This window comes from Ovis aries, chromosome 2 (assembly GCF_016772045.2).
Source record: "Ovis aries strain OAR_USU_Benz2616 breed Rambouillet chromosome 2, ARS-UI_Ramb_v3.0, whole genome shotgun sequence".
NCBI classification, from domain to species: domain Eukaryota; kingdom Metazoa; phylum Chordata; class Mammalia; order Artiodactyla; family Bovidae; genus Ovis; species Ovis aries.
The window spans coordinates 241,121,600-241,142,967 of NC_056055.1; the positions used below are offsets into that span (position 1 = coordinate 241,121,600).

Below are 21,368 nucleotides of genomic sequence, written 5' to 3' on the forward strand. Positions count from 1 at the left end.
CTTCTGGCCAACTGGATGTGAGTGCCACCGTGGAAAGACACCTCCTCCGTGAAGCCTTCTTGGACTCAAAGTGACCCTTTGAAGGGAAGGAAATGAAACTCCCAGAGGGATGTCTGTTAGAATCTAATAGAACCATCCCCTGTGGGAGGAATTAACTCCCGTTTTGTAGATAAGGAGACAGGTCAAGACAGGAGGTAACCTGCCTGGGGTTACCCAGTGAGTCAGTGAGAATGCCAGGATCTGAGCGCATGCCCTCTGGCCCGAAGTCTTAAGTCTGTTCCCTGAAGTCACTGCAGGAGTCTCCTTGAACTCCTCCAACACTTGGCTTGGCTGTCCCAGGCCTCCGAGCACCCCAGCAGGTCACTGTTAGTTTTCGCTTCACTGGCTCTGGACCATGAACTCTTGAAAGCCATTAAACTATACTTTGTTTGCCTCAGTTTCCCCAAAGCACCCTGCACAGGTCTTGGCAACGAGTATCTGTCAGCTCTGTCTCCCAGTACGTGCATAAGTTCTTACTATACTAAGTCACTTCAGTCATGACCGACTCTCTGCGACCCTGTGAACTATAGCCCGCCAGGCTCCTCTGCCCATGGGGTTTTCCAGGCAAGAATGCTGGAGTGGGTTGCCATGCCTTCCTCCAGGGGATCTTCCTGACCCAGGGCTCCAATCTGCATCTCCTACACCTCCCGCATTGGCAGGTGGGTTCTTCACCATGAACACCATCGTTAGGTGAATTATGTCAGCCCCTTGGGAGCATCACAGAAGCAACCTTGTCCCCTAACTGCACTTAGCACTGGAGGCTGGAGGGACGCAAGGTGACAGTCTGTCCCCAGCCCTGCTACCCCACCCCTCCCCGGGTCTGCCTTTTGCTTTTGACGGCAGGCTGAAGGAGGCGGACAGCTGAGCAGGGCTCTGGGGTGACCACAGGGTTGAGGAAGGGGCCAGGCCGGGCAGTGGAGGCACTCCTGAGGGACAGGGAGGTGGGAGGCAGCCTGGGCTAGTGGAAGGAACTCAGGCTTCTGGGCCAGGGAGGCCTGGCTTCTAATTCTCTCTCTGCCACTATCTCTTTGATTTTGGCAAGCGACTAAAAGTCTCTAAGCCTCAGCTGCCTCATCTCTGAGATGGCAATAACAAGGCCTGCTCTGCCACAATCCTGAAAGGTTTAAATGAAAGCAAGTAGCTGGAAATGCCCCGTTTTCGACCTGACACAGCAAGTGATCAATAAACACAAGTCCTCCTTCCTGCTCAGCTGGTAAAATACCAATTGGCTTCTCCAAGCCTTATCCATCCACCCCTCCTCGCATCCACCTTATTAGTTCTCAGACTTGGACTGCATGCGCGTCACCTGGGGAGCTTGTTAAAACAGGCTGTTGGGCCCCATCCTTGAGTTTCTGATCCAGCAGGTCTGGGGTGGGACCTGAGGTTTTTGGCTAAGAGACTCCCCCCGGTCCATGGGCCACACCTGAGAACCACTGGTCTACTGTGTGTGTTTATGTCTACTTGTCAGCTCACTTCCAGACACTGTCTGGCACCCTCTGCTTTTTCCCTTCGGTCTCCCGGCCCACCTTCCAGCTTCGGCTCTGTCTTTCTGGACGATGCTCCCGGCACTCTCCATGCTCTGCCACTCCTGGTGCCAAGCCACGTCTTCCAGGCACACTGTGGCAGTAGCTACCACCATGCTCACCACTGGGGCCCAAACACACAGACCCAGAGGGCAGGCCTGCCAGGGCTATGACCTGCGCTCTCCATGAAATCACGATACTAGCATAATCTAGTATTATCTCTCCACTTCAGGGATGCTGAAACTGAGGCTCCGAGACGGAAGGTGGGCAGGGAGGCACAGTCAGCAGGACTGGTGGTGTGCAGCCCTGTCATGTCCCAGGCCGGCAAATCCCACCTCCGGGCTTGGCCTGCTCTGTGGCTTCCCCTGAGACACACACGTGACTGTCATGGTAACGCATGCCAAGCACTTGGCACCGGCTCTGGGTCCTGGTTCTATTCCTCTGTTATTTTCTACTTATCTTGAATTGGCAATAAGGGAAACTAATTGCTGGGTAAGAGCGCTTAAGGGAGACCAGCCTCCTCCCTCAGGCTCTCTTATTCTGGGGGGAGGCCCTCAGTTAAGTCGTGGGGGAGGTGGCTGGGTAGGGGAGCAGCAGGAGGCTGTTCCAACATAGATGGCAGTAGCAGGAGCGAGGCGAGGACCAAGCTCCGCCCCAAGCCCCGCCTACTAGAGAGAGAGGGAAGTGGGTGTGCAGCAGTAATTAAGAGGACCATAGGTTTCCACGCGTTCTCAAAGGAGCTGTCACTGCAGGGACGTGGGGATGTTTGGATCATGGCCTGTTCTCACAGTCCTCCCCATCAATGGAGGGGAAGGAAGGCACACACAATCCCTGCATCACTGGGACAGGATTCGGAAGGCAGTCAGAGCTGCTCGGTCACACACACATGTGCCGAAGGGCACACAGACCCTTGAAAGCTCAGCCTAGTGTCTGCACCTTGGGTCACCAGCCCAGGCGCTGGACGAGCAGGGGTGACGGGAAACCTCACAGCCAGGCAGTCTTTACTTCTCTTCCACACCCGCCCTAACCTACCAGGTGGCCTGTCCTGTGCTTGCCACAGTTTGGGGTGCTGTCATTATGCGATTGCTCCCCAGTCCCCTTCCTCCACTTCCAACTGCTCATCTTTCAAGTCTCAGTGGAAATTTGAAAGGGGATGTGTCTTCTGAGTAACAGAAGCGCTCAGGAGAAGGCGAGTGTCTCAAGGGGGGCTTCTGGGTGCACGCTGCGCTTCGTCGCTCAGTCGTGTCCGATTCTTTGCGACCGCATGGACTGCAGCCCGTGCAGGCTCCTCTGTCCGTGGGGATTCTCCAGTCAAGAATACTGGAGTGGGTTGCCATGCCCTCCTCCAGGGGATCTTCCCAACCCAGGGATCGAACCTAGGTCTCCCACACTGCAGGTGGATTCTTTACCATATGAGCGACCAGGGAAGCCCCAAGGGGAGCTTCACAGGCACCCAAAGGTCCTGATGGACAAGTAGGATTGTGAGGACACCAGAGGATAACCCTGGAACTGGTGCTGTGTGCCCTGGGCAACCCCTGGGCTTGGCTTTAGAGATGGACGGTCCCTGGCTTCCAGTTTAGGCAGTTCTAAGGCCTGAAAGGTGACCTGGCCACCTCTTGCCCCGTGCAAACTCCTTAATAAAAGGCTAAGTAATCTCTCTTTGAACACTGTGAGTAATGGGGTGCTCACCATCTCACCAGGCAGCTCATTCAACTGCGGAATTTCACAAAGTTCTTAATCAATCCAAATCTGCTTTTCCCTGCAGGCCATGTGGAAGACAGCTCATACGCTCCCACCACACATCTTCATGCAGGAGCAGCCAACTCTCAAGCCACTGTAGGCTGCCTACTGGCCACGGAACAGACCAGCTCCTTCAACGGTTCCCCTGATGGCAGAGCTCTGAATCCCCTGAAACTGCAGGCACAGATCATAACATTCTTCCAGGGTGCCCAGACTTTATCACCCATTTGTAAAGGTTGGTTTTTGGTAACAGGCAGAAACCCAAGTGCAAACTCTCCCTGGTCCAGATCTGGACCAGACTTTGTGAGTGTGGATTTGCCATTTGTCCGTAATAACTGCATGTCGTTGGACTCTGCATACCATTCCGTGCTGTCAGGATCTTTCTGGAACCAGATCTTATCATTCAATGTGCGTGTGTCTGCCTGTTTTGGGTATTTTGGCTGCTTTGATGGCTCTGCCATCTGCATCTCCCCCAAGTTTTGGACAGAAATATTCAATGGCTGGGCTGAACAGAGAATCAGGGGAACAGCAGCAGGGGCCCTTCACCTGACTCCAGCCTTGCTCTCTGAGTGTCATCTGTCAACACAGGAGGAATCGGCCAGACAATCAGTCCAAGCTCCGTGTCTCCATTTTGTGTACAAAGATATTGTAAAGGACAGGACCAAAACACAAAAAACACTCTGTCCCAGTACAGAGAAAATAGAGGGTTTTTTTTTTTCTTTTAAAGAGAAATCAGGAGTTAGACTGGTATGATCTGCTCTTATGAGAACCCATTTTGGCCCCTATGGGTCCTCCGTTTTTGGTTCTAAATGCTTGCAACTCACCAACTTAAAAACCTATCAGTTCCACTAGGATGGCTGTAATCAACAAGATGGACAATAACAAGTGTTGGCCAGGCTGTGAACAAACTGGAACCCTCATCAATTGCTGGTGGAAATGAAAATGGCTGCAATTGCTTTGGAAAACAGTTTAGCATAAAAAGGTAAACACAGAGTATCATGTGACCTCGCAATTGCCCTCCTCACTGCAGACCTGCAGGGAGCAGAGTTGACACAGCAGGCCTGAGACTTCTATCCCTAAAAAGGCCCTGCTTGCACATCTGGCCCTTGGCTGGTGTCTGGGAACTTGAGTTCAGTGAGTGTTCTCACCATTCTCTGATGGGGAAGGGTGGTTTACTGCACCCGGGCGGCACAATGTGGTGTATGCTGAACACCCGCTTTCCTTCTGGGAGTCTGGAATTTTGCTGCATGTTAGGTGGGGTGTTCTTCCATGACCAGCCCCTAATAAAACTTCGGGCATTAAGTCTCTAATGAGCTTCCCTGGTGAACAGCGTCTCACACCAGTCGTCCCAATTCAGTGCTGGACAAATGAAGTGTGTTCTGTTTGGCTCCACCCAGAGAGCACGCTTGCAAGCTGGGCCTGGTTTCCTTCTGGGCTTCCCGCATGCATGTTTCCTCTTTGCTGATTTTGCTTTGTGTCCTTTCAGTGCAGTAAATCAGCCAGGGGTAGGACTATGTGCCAGGTCCTCGGAGCCATCCTGGTGAATCACTGCAACTAGCCATGGTGTTGGGAACCCTGACACATACCCTAGAAAATTAAAGACGTATGTCCACACAGAAAGTTGTACACGAAAGTGCATAGCACCACTATCTGTAATAGCTCCGAAGTGCAAACAACCCAAATGTCCATTGACTGATGAATGAATCAACAGAATATGCTGTTGTTCAGTCACTCAGTTGTGTCTGACTCTTGGCGACCCATGGACTGCAGCATGCCAGGCTTCCCTGCCCATCACCAATTCCCGGAGCTTGCTCACACTCACGTCCATCGAGTCGGTGATGCCATCCAACCATCTCATCCTCTGTCGTCCCCTTCTCCTCCTGCCCTCAATCTTGCCCAGCATCAGGGTCTTTTCTAATGAGTCAGTTCTTCTCATCAGGTGGCCAGTATTGGAGTTTCAACTTCAGCATCAGTCCTTCCAATGAATATTCAGGACTGATTTTCTTTAGGACTGACTGGTTTGATCTCCTTGCAGTCCAAGGGACTCTCAAGAGTCTTCCCCAACACCACAGTTCAAAAGCATCAATTCTTTGGCACCAGCCTTCATTATGGTCCAACTCTCACATCCATACATGACCACTGGAAAAACCATAGCCTTGACTAGATAGACCTTTGTCAGCAAAGTAATGTCTTTGCTTTTCAATATGCTATCTAGGTTGGTCATAGCTTTTCTTCTAAGGAGCAAGTATCTTTTAATTTCATGGCTGCAGTCACCATCTGCAGTGATTTTGGAGCCCAGAAAAATAAAGTCTGCCACTGTTTCCATTGCTTCTTCATCTATTTGCCATGAACTGATGGGACTGGATGCCATGATCTTAGGTTTTTGAATGCTGAGTTTTAAGTCAGCTTTTTCACTCTCCTCTTTCACCTTCATCAAGAGGCTCTTTGACTGATGAATGAATCCACAAAATATGTAAATAGATATTATGCAATGGAATATTATTTGGCCATAAAAAGGGATGCAGTGCTGATGCCTGCTCCAGCATGGATGAACCTTGGAAACACTGTATTGAGTGGAAAAAGCCAGATACAAAAGGCTGTACAGATTTTATTTATATGAAATATCCAGGATAGGCAAGTTCATGCCAACAGAAAGTAGACTAATGGTTAGATGGACTGGGGAAAAGGGCATGGAGAATGATTAGTAATGGGGATGGGGTCTTTTGGGGGTGATGGAATGGTTTAAAATTGATTGTGATAATGACTGTACAACTCTGGGAATACACTAAAATCCACTGGATTTTACACTTTAAAATGGTGGATTTTATATGTGAATTATATATATAATTTTTAAAACTATTAATGTGGACAATCAGATATCACATGCCATTTAATATGCCATTTCAGTGGTAATCTTGCCCAAAATGCAAACCTGAACTGAATCATGAGGAAAGATCAGACAAACTCAAACTGAGGGACAACTTACAACATAAAGGGCTGCCTGGTGGTGTAGTGGTAAAGAATCTGTCTGCCAAGCAAGAGATGCAGGTTCGATTCCTGGATTGAGAAGACACCCTGGAGGAGGAAATGACAATCCATTCCAGCATTCTTGCTTGGGAAATCCCACTGACAGAAGGAGCCTGGCAGACTACAGTCCAGGGGTTGTAAGAGTTGGACATGACTTAGTGACTAAACCGCCAGCACCACTACAACATAAACGGCCTTTACTCTTCAAAAACGTCAAGGTCATGAAGAAAAGACAAGACTGAGGAATTGTTCCAGCTAAAGGAGACTAAAGTGACATGAACTAAATGCAATGTGTGATCTTGGATGTGATGCTGGAGCAGAAATAACAACTACTATTATTATTACCATCATCACTACTATAAAAGACAACTGTCAAGATAATTGTCAAAATGTGAATGATACAATCAGACAGTACTGTATCAACGCTAATTTTCTGGTTTTACTGTGGTTATGGAGAAAAGTAGAGTGAACCTTTTGGAGATACACAGTTAAGTATTTAGGAGTAAGGGGCATTATGCTTGCAACTTATTCCCAAATAGTTCTGAAACCTGCATGCACACGCACATGTATGTGTGTGTGTTTGTGTGTGTGTGTGTGTGTGGAGAGAGAGTACACACAAAGCGAGCACGGTAAAACACTAACATTATGCTGAAGCTGAAGCTCCAATACTTTGGTCACCTGATGCGAAGAACTGACTCATTGGAAAAGACCCTGATGCTGGGAAAGATTGAAGGCAGGAGGAGAAGCAGACGACAGAGGATGAGATGGTTGATGACATCACTGACTCGATGGACAAGAGTCTGAGCAAGCTCCAGGAGTTGGGGATGGAGAGGGAAGCCTGGAGTGCTGCATTCCATGGGGTCTCAAAGAGTTGGACATGACTGAGAGACTAAATTGAACTGAACTAAACTCAGAGGAATCTGGGTGAAGGATAAATATGAATCTTTGTAGTATTTTTTGCAACTTTCCTAAAAAGTCTGAAATTTTTTCCCATAACTTTATTTTTTATCTTTTGGCCACACTGTGTGGCATGCAGGATCTTAGTTCCCTGACCGGGGATCAAACCCACGCCCCCTGCAATGGAAACATAGTCTTAACCACTGGACCACCAGGGAGGTTCCTGATGTTCTTTCTGAAAAATATTGGGGAACTTTGCAGGATGTTGATGTCATTTTCAAAGAATAGCAAGGAGAGATAAGAAAGGCTTCCTCAGTGATCAATGCAAAAAAATAGAGGAAAACAATAGAATGGGGAAGACTAGAGATCTCTTCAAGAAAATTAGAGATACCAACAGAACATTTCATGCAAAGATGGGCTCAATAAAGGACAGAAATGGTATGGACCTAACAGAAGCAGAAGATATTAAGAAGAGGTGGCAAGAATACACAGAAGAACTGTACAAAAGGATCTTCATGACCCGGATAATCACTATGGTGTGATCACTCACCTAGAGCCAGACATCCTGGAATGTGAAGTCAAGTGGGCCTTAGAAAGCATCACTACAAACAAAGCTAGTGGAGGTGATGGAATTCCAGTTGAGCTATTTCAAATCCTGAAAGATGATGCTGTGAAAGTGCTGCACTCAATATGCCAGCAAATTTGGAAAACTCAGCAGTGGCCATAGGACTGGAAAAGGTCAGTTTCCATTCCAGTCCCAAAGAAAGGCAATGCCAAAGAATGCTCAAACTACCGCACAATTGCACTCATCTCACACACTAGTAAAGTAATGCTTAAAACTCTCCAAGCCAGGCTTCAGCAATATGTGAACCATGAATTTCCAGATGTTCAAGCTGGTTTTAGAAAAGGCAGAGGAATCAGAGATCAAAATGCCAACGTCTGTTGGATCATCGACAAACCAAGAGAGTTCCAGAAAAACACCTATTTCTGCTTTATTGACTATGCCAAAGCCTTTGACTGTGTGGATTACAATAAACTGTGGAAATTTTGAAAAAGATGGGCATATGAGACCACCTGACCTGCCTCTTGAGAAACCAGTATGCAGGTCAGGAAGCAACAGTTAGAACTGGACATGGAACAACAGACTGGTTCCAAATAGGAAAAGGAGTACGTCAAGGCTGTATATTGTCACCCTGCTTATTTAACTTATATGCAGAGTACATCATGAGAAACACTGGGCTGGAGGAAGCACAAGCTGGAATCAAGATTGCCAGGAGAAATATCAATAACCTCAGACATGCAGATGACACTACCTTTATGGCAGAAAGTGATGAAGAACTAAAAAGCCTCTTGATGAAAGTGAAAGAGGAGAGTGAAAAAGTTGGCTTAAAGCTCAACATTCAGAAAACTAAGATCATGGCATCTGGTCCCATCACTTCATGGCAGATAGATGGGCAAACAGTGGAAACAGTGTCAGACTTTATTTTTCTGGGCTCCAAAATCACTGCAGATGGTGATTGCAGCCATGAAATTAGAAGACGCTTACTCCTTGGAAGGAAAATTATGACCAACCTAGACAGTATATTGAAAAGCAGAGACATTACTTTGTCAATAAAGGTCCGTCTAGTCAAGGCTATGGTTTATCCAGTGGTCATGTATGGATGTGAGAGTTGGACTAGAAAGAAAGCTGAGGGCAGAAGAATTGATGCTTTTGAACTGTGGTGTTGGAGAAGACTCTTGAGAGTCCCTTGGACTGCAAGGAGATCCAACCAGTCCATCCTAAAGGAGATCAGTCCTGAGTGTTCATTGGAAGGACTGATGCTGAAGCTGAAACTCCAATACTTTGGCCACCTGATGTGAAGAGCTGACTCATTTGAAAAGATCCTGATGTTGGGAAAGATTGAGGGCAGGAGGAGAAGGGGACGACAGAGGATGAGATGGTTGGATGACATCACCGACTTGATGGACATGGGTTTGGGTAGACTCCGGGAGTTGGTGATGGACAGGGAGGTCTGGCATGCTGCGGTTCATGGGGTCACAAAGAGTTGGACACGACTGAGCAACTGAACTGAACGGATGTCATTTTCACCAAAATATATACATTATAGAATTCTGTTTTCCTCCACTTCTATAAATTATGATAAAATGTTGTTGCCAGTATCCTGTGACTCCTCTTACCCCTCGGTTCCTCAAAAGCCCTGCTGGGCTTTCACATCCCCTTGACCAAGCCTGGCCCATCCATGCTGGTCAGAAGATGAAGCAAATGAGGAACCCATACTTTTGGTTTCTCTTTTTATCATTATCTTACTATGTTCAAATGACGTGCCCATCCTTACTCTATTCTTCCTGCTCCAAAGCTAAACTAAAATGCACCTTTTGTGGTGCAAAGCATTTTCCTAAAAGTTCCAGGTCAGTTTGGGCTTAGCAATCCCATGCCCTTTTCTCACATCTCTGGGTCACTCCTTTCACTTGAGCTCGGTTCTGTGCCCCGTACTTCCTTCTTCCATCTACATCCTTTCCAATAGTTTAAAACACAAGGTTGATCTAGCTATCTATCTAACTACCTATCTACCTACCTACCTATCTTTTCATGAAACTAAGCTATGCAAGCTCATTGCAGAAAAGTAGAGAGAAAGAAAACAATCACTCATCACTTAAACATTATAACCACTATTCCCATTGGGTGGTCTTTCTTTTCACTCTTTTTCATTCATCTTTGCTTTTTCCCATGATGGGGACATAAACGTCTTCCATTTTATTACAAAACCTTTGTAAACATCATTTTAGCTAGCTATATAATAGTCTGGTGAGTAGGTTCAGCATCAGTTACTTAACCTTCCTCCCATACAATTGGACATGGCAGTGTTTTCTACTTTGGGGCTATTGTAAATAACACCTTCATGGACATCTTTGTACATACTCCTTTCTCTATATTTCAGGTAAATTCCTTAGGACAGAGCCTCTAAGAAATTACCAGGAAAAAATAAAAACTTATTAATAAGCACATTCTCTTTTAAAGATTAAACCCAGACAGCTTGTTTTACCCACCACTAGGCAAAACTTCATGAACAGGAATGTGAAAGTCGCTCAGTTGTGTCCAACTCTTTGCAACCCCATGGACTGTTATAGAGTCCATGGAATTCTCCAGGCCAGAATACTGGACTAGGTAGCCTTTCCCTTCTCTAGGGGATCTTCCCAACCCAGAGATCTAACTGAGGTCTCCTGCATTGCAGGAGGATTCTTTATCAGCCGAGCCACAAGGGACACCCAAGAATACCGGAGTGGGTAGTCTATCCCTTCTCCAGCAGATCTTCCTGACCCAGGAATTGAACCGGGGTCTCCTGCATTGCAGGCAGATTCTTTACCAACTGAGCTCTCAGGGAAGCCCTCGTGAATAGGAAAGTATACAATTTTGTGAAGACATAAAGTATTTTGTGAATACATAAACTATTTGCTCGGGAAGATAAAGCTGACAGTGCTCATGATCGTTGCTCATATTTGTTCAGCTCTTTGCACACTTCCTTAATTTGATCGGACAGTTCAGTGGGCTTGACAGGTATTGTTCCTAATTAAAAATAATCATGCAAAGGATGATGTAAAGTATGAAACAAGTGTTAAAAATCATGTTTCCAAGGAAGGAGAGGGTGAGATGGATGGAGAGAGTAGCATATACACTACCATATGTAAAATAGAGAGCCAAAGGAAGTTTGCTGTGTGACACGGGGAACCCAATCTGGGACTGTAACAACCTGACGGGGTGTAAAAGGATGGGCGGTGGGAGGGAGGTTTCAAGAGGGAGGGGACACATATACACCTAGCGCTAATTCATGTTGATGAATGGCAGCAAAGAAACCAATATTGTCAAGCAAGCATCCTTCAATTAAAAATAAATTGAAAAAAACTGTGTTTCCTGGGTATTCCCTAGGGGTCCAGTGGTTAAGGACTCTGTGCTTTCACTGCAGTGGGCCTGGGTTTGATCCCTGATTGGGGAACGAAGATCCCACAGGCCAAACAGCCAAAAAAAATTATGCTTTTAAATATTTAGTGATATAAGCTAAATATCACTATATATAGAGAGAGACACACAAAGATGCTTGTTATATGATATTAGTTGGAAAAGCAGGACACTAAGTTATATGGCAAGAAGATCACTGGATTATTATTAGTATTTTAAAGGAGAAAGACGGGAAGGATATGCGCAAAAATGTTGACAGTGGTTATGTCAGATAGTGAGTGGGTCATTTTTTCTTTGTATTGATCTATATTTTCTGGATTTTCTACAATGAATATCTATAAATGTTTGTAAGGCGAAAATGAAAGATTGTTAAATAAAAAGCAAGGAAAAATGATACAATGCTACTCCTAAGTCAAAGGGAGTGCATGGCTGATTAGCCATGGAGTGGATGGGAAGGAGTGGGTTTTGACAGAGTAAAAGGCCTTTACAGCCAGGAGTCAGAAAGGGCCCAACCAGCAAGAGAAACAACATAAATAGAAGCAGAGAGCCAGAACCTCACAGTCAAACAGGATTTAATGCCAGAGACATTACCTGTTTGTCAAGCCACATTTTACAAGAACCATGTGAGACCAGACAAGGAAAATGGCTTTTCATCGCCTAGATGTGGAAGTTAATAGCGCAGGGATGGTCGTGTTTCCAAAGAGATGAGCCAGGACAGTGAAGCAGCTGATGGAGGCAGGGGCAGCCTGAGCTACAGCAAGAGAAATCTGGGACAGACTCGAAACGTGGCTGTAAGAATCAACAGACAGGGGAACTAAACACCTCTGCCCCCACTGGGATTTGGAAATACACACCAGGCAGTCATCACCTGTATGTCTATGTATCTACGTGTCTGTGTCTGTGTGTGCACACGTGTGTGTGTGTGTATCCACGCATGTCCATGCTAGAGACAGAGGGAGCTCCGGATGGTCTCTGGAAGCCCCTCCCTTCCAGCAGCCTATGATTTATAGATTCAAAGAACACCTACCAATAGACCACAAAGCATTCCCTTGCCGAGCTCTGCAGAGGCAGGCAACAAAGCTCCAGCGACGGAGAGACAGGAAGAGCAATTGGAGCTGAATCCTAAGACACCTCTTCAGTTCTCTCTCAAACAAAAGCTGTTCTTGTCCACCTGAACAAATTGCAATGACATGAAATCTTACAATGAAAAATATTTACAGGTTTGAGGCAGACATTATTATTCTGCTTAAGATGTTCTTTCTCTCTGTCTCAGAGTTCTAGAATCCTGTCCTGCAGAAAACTAGAATCCACGGCTATCGCCCCTGCACAGACACCCACCCCAGCCTAAGGAGCCCCCAAACGACAGAGCCAAGTCAGAAAGGATGTGTTTGATGAGACAAAGACATGGGAATACTGGAAGACTGTCTGGAGAGTGGAAAACTGGACAGAAAGTCTGCCTCAGAAAGTTCTTTGGCGGCAACTAGGGAGAAAGGAGCAGTCAACGAAACGAGTGAGACGTCCTCCCCTTTGTAAAATAAAGCATGCGCACAGACAGATCAGGGCTGGCGATGACCCAGAAGCACAGTTGCAACATCACAAAGCTGCCAAGAAGGGAAATGGATTTTCCCAGTCATTAAAGTGCTCACACAGTGACTTGCAGCCTTATTGGCGTCTCCCAGCAGTGACACCTGGCCCATCTGCAGGGGCTGAATGGGAAAGGGCTTGGTCTCCAATCATCCCAGGAGCTAATGATCACACAGGTTAAGAGATTAGAACGTTGGGTCGATTTTGTTCCCCTTCATTTTCAGTACGGCCCAGGGAAACAGCTGACAGCTTGGCACTAACAACCATCCACATTAGATTTCTCAATCCACCCCCATCAACGGGTCCCCCACAAAATGATCTGATTGACAACTGCGGAGACATCTGTGAATGCACATGACCTCTGGTCTCTGGTTCAGAAGCAGACGCAGGATGGAGTCTGGTTGTGCTGAGGGGTGAAGGGGCGGGTGGGGAATAGACGGAGAGGTGCTACCTCCAACCCTCTCACTTCTGGGTTTGCTTGAGCTGTTGGGCAAAGGGAGGAAGTGAAAATGTGAAACAACTTCTGACCTATCTGAGGTCCAGGCAGCTTTCCCACATCCTGCCCAGGGTGGGATTCAGATTCGAGTAGCTTCAGAAATCTCCCGCCATCTGCAGCTGTTCTAAGGCACCATGGCTGAGAGTATGAGTCCTGGAGGCAGGCAGACTTCTGTTACTCAGTGTGGTCCAGGGACCAGCAGTGGGGCAAATCCCTGGGGCATGTTAGGAATGCAGTATCTTGGGGCCCATCCCAGACCAGCTGAACCAAAGCCATCATTTAACAAGATCTCCAGGTGACCCAGTTTCTTCAATTTCAGTCTGAATTTGGCAATAAGGAGTTCATGATCTGAGCCACAGTCAGCTCCTGGTCCTGTTTTTGCTGACTGTATAGAGCTTCTCCATTTTTGGCTGCAAAGAATATAATCAATCTGATTTCAGTGCTGACCATCTGGTGATGTCCATGTGTAGAGACTTCTCTTGTGTTGTTGGAAGAGGGTGTTTGCAATGACCAGTGCGTTCTCTTGGCAGAACTCTATTAGCCTTTGCCCTGCTTCATTCTGTACTCCAAGGCCAAATTTGCCTGTTACTCCAGGTGTTTCTTGACTTCCTACCTTTGCATTCCAGTCCCCTATAATGAAAAGGACATCTTTTTTGGGTCTTAGTTCTAGAAGGTCTTGTAGGTCTTCATAGAAGTGTTCAACTTCAGCTTTTTCAGTGTTACTGGTTGGGGCATAGACTTGGATTACTGTGATATTGAATGGTTTGCCTTGGAAACGAACAGAGATCATTCTGTCGTTTTTGAGAGTGCATCCAAGTACTGCATTTCAGACTCTTGTCTGACGGCTACTCCATTTCTTCAAAGGGATTCCTGACCACAGTAGTAGATATAATGGTCATCTGAGTTAAATTCACCCATTCCAGTCCATCTTAGTTCGCTGAGTCCTAGAATGTCAGCGTTCACTCTTGGCATCTCCTGTTTGACGACTTCCAAATTGCTTCGATTCATGGACTTAACATTCCAGGTTCCTGTGCAATATTGCTCTTTACAGCATTGGACCTTGCTTCCATCACCAGTCCCACCCACAACTGGGTGTTGTTTTCTCTTTGGCTCCATCCCTTCATTCTTTCTGGAGTTATTTCTCCACTGATCTCCAGTAGCATACTGGGCACCTACCGACCTGGGGAGTTCCTCTTTCAGTGTCCTATCTTTTGCCTTTTCATACCGTTCATGGGGTTCTCAAGGCAAGAATACTGAAGTGGTTTGCCATTCCCTTCTCCAGTGGACCACATTCTGTTAGATCTCTCCACCATGACCCGTCCATCTTGGGTGGCCCCACACAGCATGGCTTAGTTTCATTGAGTTAGACAAGGTTCCATCACTTCATGGCAAATAGATGGGGAAACAGTGGAAACAGTGGCTGACTTCATTTTTCTGGGCTCCAAAATCACTGCAGATGGTGACTGCAGCCATGAAATTAAAAGATGCTTACTCCTTGGAAGGAAGGTTATGACCAACCTAGACAGCATATTAAAAAGCAGAGACATTACTTTGCCAACAAAGGTCCGTCTAGTCAAGGCTATGGTTTTCCAGTGGTCATGTATGGATGTGAGAGTTGGCCTAGAAAGAAAGCTGAGTGCCGAAGAATTGATGCTTTTGAACTATGGTGTTGAATAAGACTCTTGAGAGTCCCTTGGACTGCAAGGAGATCCAACCAGCCCATCCTAAAGGAAATCAGTCCTGAATATTCTTTGGAAGGACTGATGTTGAAGCTGAAACTCCAATACTTTGGCCACCTGATGCAAAGAGCTGACTCATTTGAAAAGACCCTGATGCTGGGGAAGATTGAGGGCAGGAGGAGAAGGGGACGACAGAGGACGAGATGGCTGGATGGCATCACCGACTCGATGGACATGAGTTTGAGTGAACTCTGGGAGTTGGTGATAGACAGGGAGGCCTGGTGTGCTGTGGTTCATGGAATTGCAAAGAGTCGGACACGACTGAGCGACTGAACTGAACTGAACCAGGTGATCCAAACGCACATTAAAATTTGAGAAGCTACTGGCTGGGTGGTCTTGAGTGAGTGACTTGACCTCTCTGAGTCTCAGTTTCCTCATCTGTAAAAGGACAGGAACATTTAATCCTTATGATAACCCTGGGAGTAAATAAGATAACACACAAAGAGTGCTTAGCACAGCAGCTGGTACATAATATGCGCTCAGTCCAAAGCAGCCACAGGATGACTGCTCCCTTTTAGTTTATCTACCAAGTCTGCCTCCATTCACTTCTCTCTGCACCACCTCTGGAATCTATATCCCTCCCGCCTCTCTGGGGGGCTCCTGCAGCAGCCTCCAAGCTGGCCTAGAGGACCATCTTCAGCCTCTTTCACAGTGCCCCACTATAGCCACAGTGATTATTCAAAGCGCAAATTTATTCACATCTCTACCTCACCTCCCACATGCACTTCAAGCTTTCCAGCACTCCCTGTGAGGCCCACAGGTGTAACAAGAGTGGGTGAGACATTTTCCTACTGCACACGTGTATGCTCTTGGTGCAGGGTCTGAAGGCAGGCAAAAGATGCGGATGGAGAAGGTCACAAGCAGCTCTGAGCTCTGCCGCTGTACGGAGCTTGGCTCCCCAGCTGTAAAGAGAAGGGTCCTCCCCACCCTAGTCTATCAAAGGCGGGGCATCAGGGTGCAGGCAGGAGACGGGGACAAAGATGACTGACAACCAGAAAGACCGCAGCGCATCTGTGAGGGAAATTCCAAGGGGAACTCATTCAACGAGGCCATTTTGAAGGCCACCCATGTGCAGCTAGCTCCACCATTTCCACTGTGCTTTGCCTTCCTGATTTGAGTCTTACGATCCTGTGAGTGAGGCAGGGTGGGTGTCGTCATCACTCCCATTCCACAGGAAAAGAAACCACACTTACACAGACACACACTTACGGAACATGCAGCATGTGCCTAGCACCGTGATAAGGGCGCTTGTGCATACTAGCACATAGAGTTCTTGCCACAGCTTGGAGAGGCCTTCTCAAGCAGGAGCTAAGGCACGGAGGGTAAGAGCCTGGCTTTGGGTCCCAGATTTCCCTAGCTGTGTGCCTTTAGACAAGATACTTAACCTCACGTGCCTCAATGATCTCATTTGTTTAAAGAGAATGACACTATTATGCTTAATATGTATATATTAAGTGGGTCATCAGTGTTTCACATATATGTCAACTCTTAATCTTCACACTAATTTTATAAGGTTAGTATATCATTACTCCCATTCTCATATGAGGAAACTGAGGCACAGGTCCAGGTGTCACATCCTGGAAGTGGCAGAGGCAGGATTCAAACCCAGACAGCACACACTCTTGGTCACAATACCCTATGCCTCTCACACGTGGTGCTTAGTTGCTCAGTCGTGTCCGACTCTTTGCAACTCCATGGACCACAGTCTGTCAGGCTCCTCTGTCCATGGAACTCTCCAGGCAAGAATACTGGAGTGGGTAGCCTATGCCTTCTCCAGGCAATCTTTCCAACCCAGGCACTGAACCGGGGTCTCCTGCATTACAGGTGGATTCTTTACCAGCTGAGCTACCAGGGAAGCCCATGCCTCTCACAGAACGGAGCGATTCCCATGCCTGCCTCCAACAGGGCTGTAAGGATTGCAGTCATCCCTTAGTAGCCAGGACCTCCTGCAGATATCAATATCCACAGATGCTCCAGCCGTTTATGTAAAATGACTTGGTACAGTTGGTCCTCCTTATCTTTGGGTTCTGCATCCATGGATTCACCAACCTCAGACTGAATTTCAGTTGGTCGAATCCACGGTTGTGAAACCCATGGACACGGGGGGCCGACTGTAATTACAAGGCTAGGCATTCGGCACAGCTCCCTGCAGAGAGAAAACCCTGGCGTAAGTGGTAGCACTGGCGGCTGCGGCCGTGGGCTCCACAGTCATTATCTTTCCAAGACTGGAAAAGGCAGCAGTGTACATCTGAAACCTCCGAGTCCTCTGCAGTCTCCTTCAACTGCGCACCTCATGCTCTCTCTCATCCATCTCTTTCCCAGCTGCCTCCCAGCCTACCACTGCCCCTCAACCTTAGCACAGTCTCCCTGCTGCCTCTCTTGCCCCTGCTCCTGCATCCTTGGTCTATATATCCACCAGAGTAAGCCCTTTAAAAATGCAAGCCAGTAGGGGCTTCCCTGGTGGTCCAGGGGCTAAGACTCTGTGCTCCCAATGCAGGGAGCCCAGGTTCAATCCCTGCTCAGGGAACTAGATCCCCTGTGCTGTGAGGAGGAGTTTGCAAGCTATAACTAACAACAACAACAAAAAGTAAAGAGACTATGTACCCCAACTAACACCTGGTGCTGCCAAATAAATAAAAGGAAAAAATCATTTTAAAATGAATAAAAATAAAAATTGTTGTTTTTGTTCAGTTACTCAGTCATGTCCAACTCTCTGCGACCCCATGGACAGCAGCACGCCAGGCTTCCAAGCCATTAAATGTCATTTCTGTGTAAGCGCTTCCAAGAGCTTTCCAAGGCAACATGCCTGAACGGCTTGTCTCTGGTCATTTCCCAGGCCCCTTCCATTCTCCAAGTTTCAACCTTTAGATAATATCTCAAATACACACAGCACCTTCCCACCTAGGTCTGGCAGAATAATGGCCCCCCAAAGGTGCCCATGTCCTAATCCCTGGAACTTGTGAGTATGTATGGTAAAGCGGAACTAAGTTTTCAGATAGAATTAAGATTAGTAATCAACTGATCTTGAGAGGGGGACATTAGCTTGGGTTATCCAGGTAAGCCCAGTGGAATCATGGGGTCTTTAGAAGTGACAGAGGGAGGAAAGAGCGTCAACATGGTGAGATGTGAAAAAGACTCCACTGGGCATCGCTGGCTTTGAGGATGGAGGAAGGGGCCATAAGCCAGCAAATCTAGAGAACCTCCAGGAGCTGGAAAACGCCAGGGAATGGATTTTCCCCTGGAGCCTCCAGAAAGGAATGCAACCTGGCCAACACCTTGATTCTAGCTCAGAAAGCCACTCCTGTTAGACTTCTGATCTCCAGAAGCATAAAAAAGTAAATTTGTGGTTTTAAGTCATTAAACTTGTGCAATTTGTGACTACAATAGGAAAGTAATATACTACTTCAGCGCCTTAGCATTTCCCAATGAAAAACTGAATGAACCAACCCCACTCAGCCTCCAAACCACTTTCCACTCCATCATAGCCCTTTTTCTGCAAAAGGAATTCTAAGGCTCTGGAGCATAGGTACCAGCATTCTGGAATTCACTGTCCTAGAGCCTCTTATCTTCCATCCGTGACAGTATTTCAGACTTCTGCAGGATAATAATTTCTTTCATGTCTGCCTCCCCTGCCCTTGAACTCTGTGACCTATTCACCAACACAGCCTCACCCTCCTAGCACGAGGCTGTCCCAGCAGAGGAAGTCAACAAAGCACATTTGTAATAATAATGGCTGCGTGTGTTACCTCTGTTATCCAGTGGTGGACATGGACTGAGCACCGAGCCAGGGCGGAGCACTGGGCTAAGCCTTTCAGAAGCATTTCATCCTACACCAACCCTGCAGGGTGGGTTACCATTGTTCTCCCTATTTTATAGGGTGAAGGAAGCAGCTGAGTCCTGAAGGGTTAAGTGACTTGCCCCAGGATGCAGAAAAAACAGTGGCAGGGCCAGGCAATGGATCCAAGAAGACTGCTTGGGAGTCTGCACACTTAATCCCAGCAGCACGCTGCTTCCCACTCCACAGCCTTCTCAGGCAAGATTAGCATCTCCTGTTTCCAACATTTGGGGCCCTATAGCTGGCAAGTGGCAGAGCCAGTGTTTGAAGCTGGGGTCTGACTGATTCAAAAGGCTGTGTCCCTTTCCATCTCACTAGGCTGCTTCACTGTCCAACGAGTGAATGAACAAAACATCAACCCAGCAGCTCGGGATGGCACGTGCCACACAGAATCAAAACGAGGACCGGCTGCTAACTAGTGCCATGTGGCCCATCCTGAGGACTGTTTCTTTTTGAAAACAAGCACCGTCCAAATTTCTAGTTCCCGAAGGCTCAGTCTGCTAAAAGGGAGGGGATGACCTGCTTTAAAGCTGCCCCAGCAGAGGCTGTGGCCTCTGGAAACGTGAGAGAGGCTGGACCAGTTTTTTCTTTTCTGTCTAAATGTTAAGAATTTTTAAAAGGAAAGGGGAAAAACACAGGTTTATGTGAAAACAAGGAACATACCAAAGGGAGCTGTAGAGAGATCGTGACTGAAGTGCGGAGAGAAGTCATCTCTGTTGCCAGGTTGTCTAGGGAGGTAATGCCATTTGAAATCTGCAAGATAAGCCTTGAAAACCGTTTCTAAAGGCTGTTAGTGGCATCTCTGTGACAGCAAGGGGCCTCAGTGACCTGTTTCAAGGTCTTTGGGGTATGCATGGAGGCCTTCAGCCTAGGATGAGGACAAAAGACTTCAGGAGGACAAAGTCTTGTTTTCCAGGCAGTGTTGCCATCTCTTGAGGAACCAGGTCTGAGTATAGAATCCTTAGGACCCCACCTTTGACTCAGGCACCTAGAACCGTGTGAGACTGCCTACATTTACGGTGGTTCTCCTTGGAGCCAAAAAAGGATTAGTACTATTTCCCTTGGAGATACCATTCCTAGACCCAAGAAGGAGGCTTGAGAAGCACCGGACACTCCTAGACAGTAGAGGGCCCTGTTTCTTGTCTGGTAAAATTGTTCCAATCAAGGCTTGGAGAATGAGCCAGTATTTAGTGAGCACCTCCCTGTACCAGCCCCTTTGCCAGAAGTTACCATATATTTTATCTCATTTAATCCTCGACTGCTATTTTGGGAAGCAGGTTAATATCTGCCCATTTTACAGAATAGAAAACTGAGGCTCACAGAGGTTTGGTAACTATGCCAAGGGCACACAGCCCATAAGTGAAGGGTTTGGGTTAAAACCTAGGTCTGATTCCAATCTTTGCCTCTTCCTGTTCCTTTCTCAATCTCCCTCCACTTGACATCCATTTTTAAAAATGTATAATGAGCATTTTACTATGTACCCCATGTTCTGGTACATGCAGCAGTGAAGAAGACTGGTAAGGTTCCCACCTTTATGGCTTGGATACCCTAGTGTGGGGAGATGGACAATAAGAAGGAGACAGATAAGCAAGGTAATTCTGAATAGTGGTAAGCACTGTGGAGAAAAATCAAGCAAGGGATTGGGGGCGAGGATGACTGAATGAGTGGAGGTGGCTGAGGAAGGTCTCCAGAGATAATTGAGCTGAGATCTTAATTAGTATCCAAAAAACCCACCAAGTTCCTCCTGTTCTCCACCTGTAGCCTGAGACATACATTTGGCTTTTCTCTTTATTCCCTCTAGTCCCCCATCAGCAGAGATTCTAAAGTACATACTTTCTTTTTTGGGCTAGAATGCCTTGCGAAACCCGCTGATAAGGTTACCTGTTCACACCAGGAGAGAGAATTTCAAAGCGGTAAACAGACCTGCTCAGCCTTACAAACACCATATAAAGACAGGTCCTGGGGCTCATTTATCCTATGAAGCCAAGGAGCTGCCACCCCATAAGCACTCCTCGAGTCTGCATTGATCAGACAGCTCGACGAAGGTTTCCTTTTCATTTTTCTAGGTCTGTGATGACGGATCCCTAATCAGGGGGTGGTGGTGTTTTCTCACTCCTACAAGACTAAACTTCATGGGACATTTAGGACGTCTTCCTTGACAGTGCTGAGCTAAAGTGCTGTGTTCTTGAAAGGATGATTGCAGCCCTATTATAAAAGATAATCACACGGGAGAGAGTAAAACATCAAGCAATTTGATTTCAAAACCCTGAAACAGAAGACCAAAGAATAATTAACTACGGAAACCAGAGGCTCTAATCTTGATGAACTAGTGGGACGACCAGGAAAGACAGAAAACTTAGATCTTCGAGCTTCACAGATCCTTGAATGGTTTGAATGATTGGAATCAAGAGCTCCCACAGGCTTTCAGTTGGCTTGTGAGTGAGCTTCCTCCTCCCACCCCCTCAAGACCCACCCCCCCACACACACACACACACTCAAGTAACCAAGTGTGCCTGCCCGAGCTCTGCCGTTC

General features: G+C 47.0%; 1 protein-coding gene across 3 annotated transcripts in view; it reads right to left on the reverse strand.

Moving 5' to 3' along the window:
* Positions 1-21,368, reverse strand: part of MAN1C1 (mannosidase alpha class 1C member 1) — a 150,378-nt gene that overhangs the window by 87,037 nt on the left and 41,973 nt on the right. Inside the window, exon 1 of one of the 3 annotated variants that reach the window (XM_060411447.1) lies at positions 1-21,368. This exon is cut by the window's right edge and continues 20,233 nt beyond it. The exons of the other annotated variants lie outside the window; for them this stretch is intronic. The gene's annotated coding sequence lies outside the window, so the exon portion shown is untranslated. 3 annotated transcript variants of the gene reach the window in all.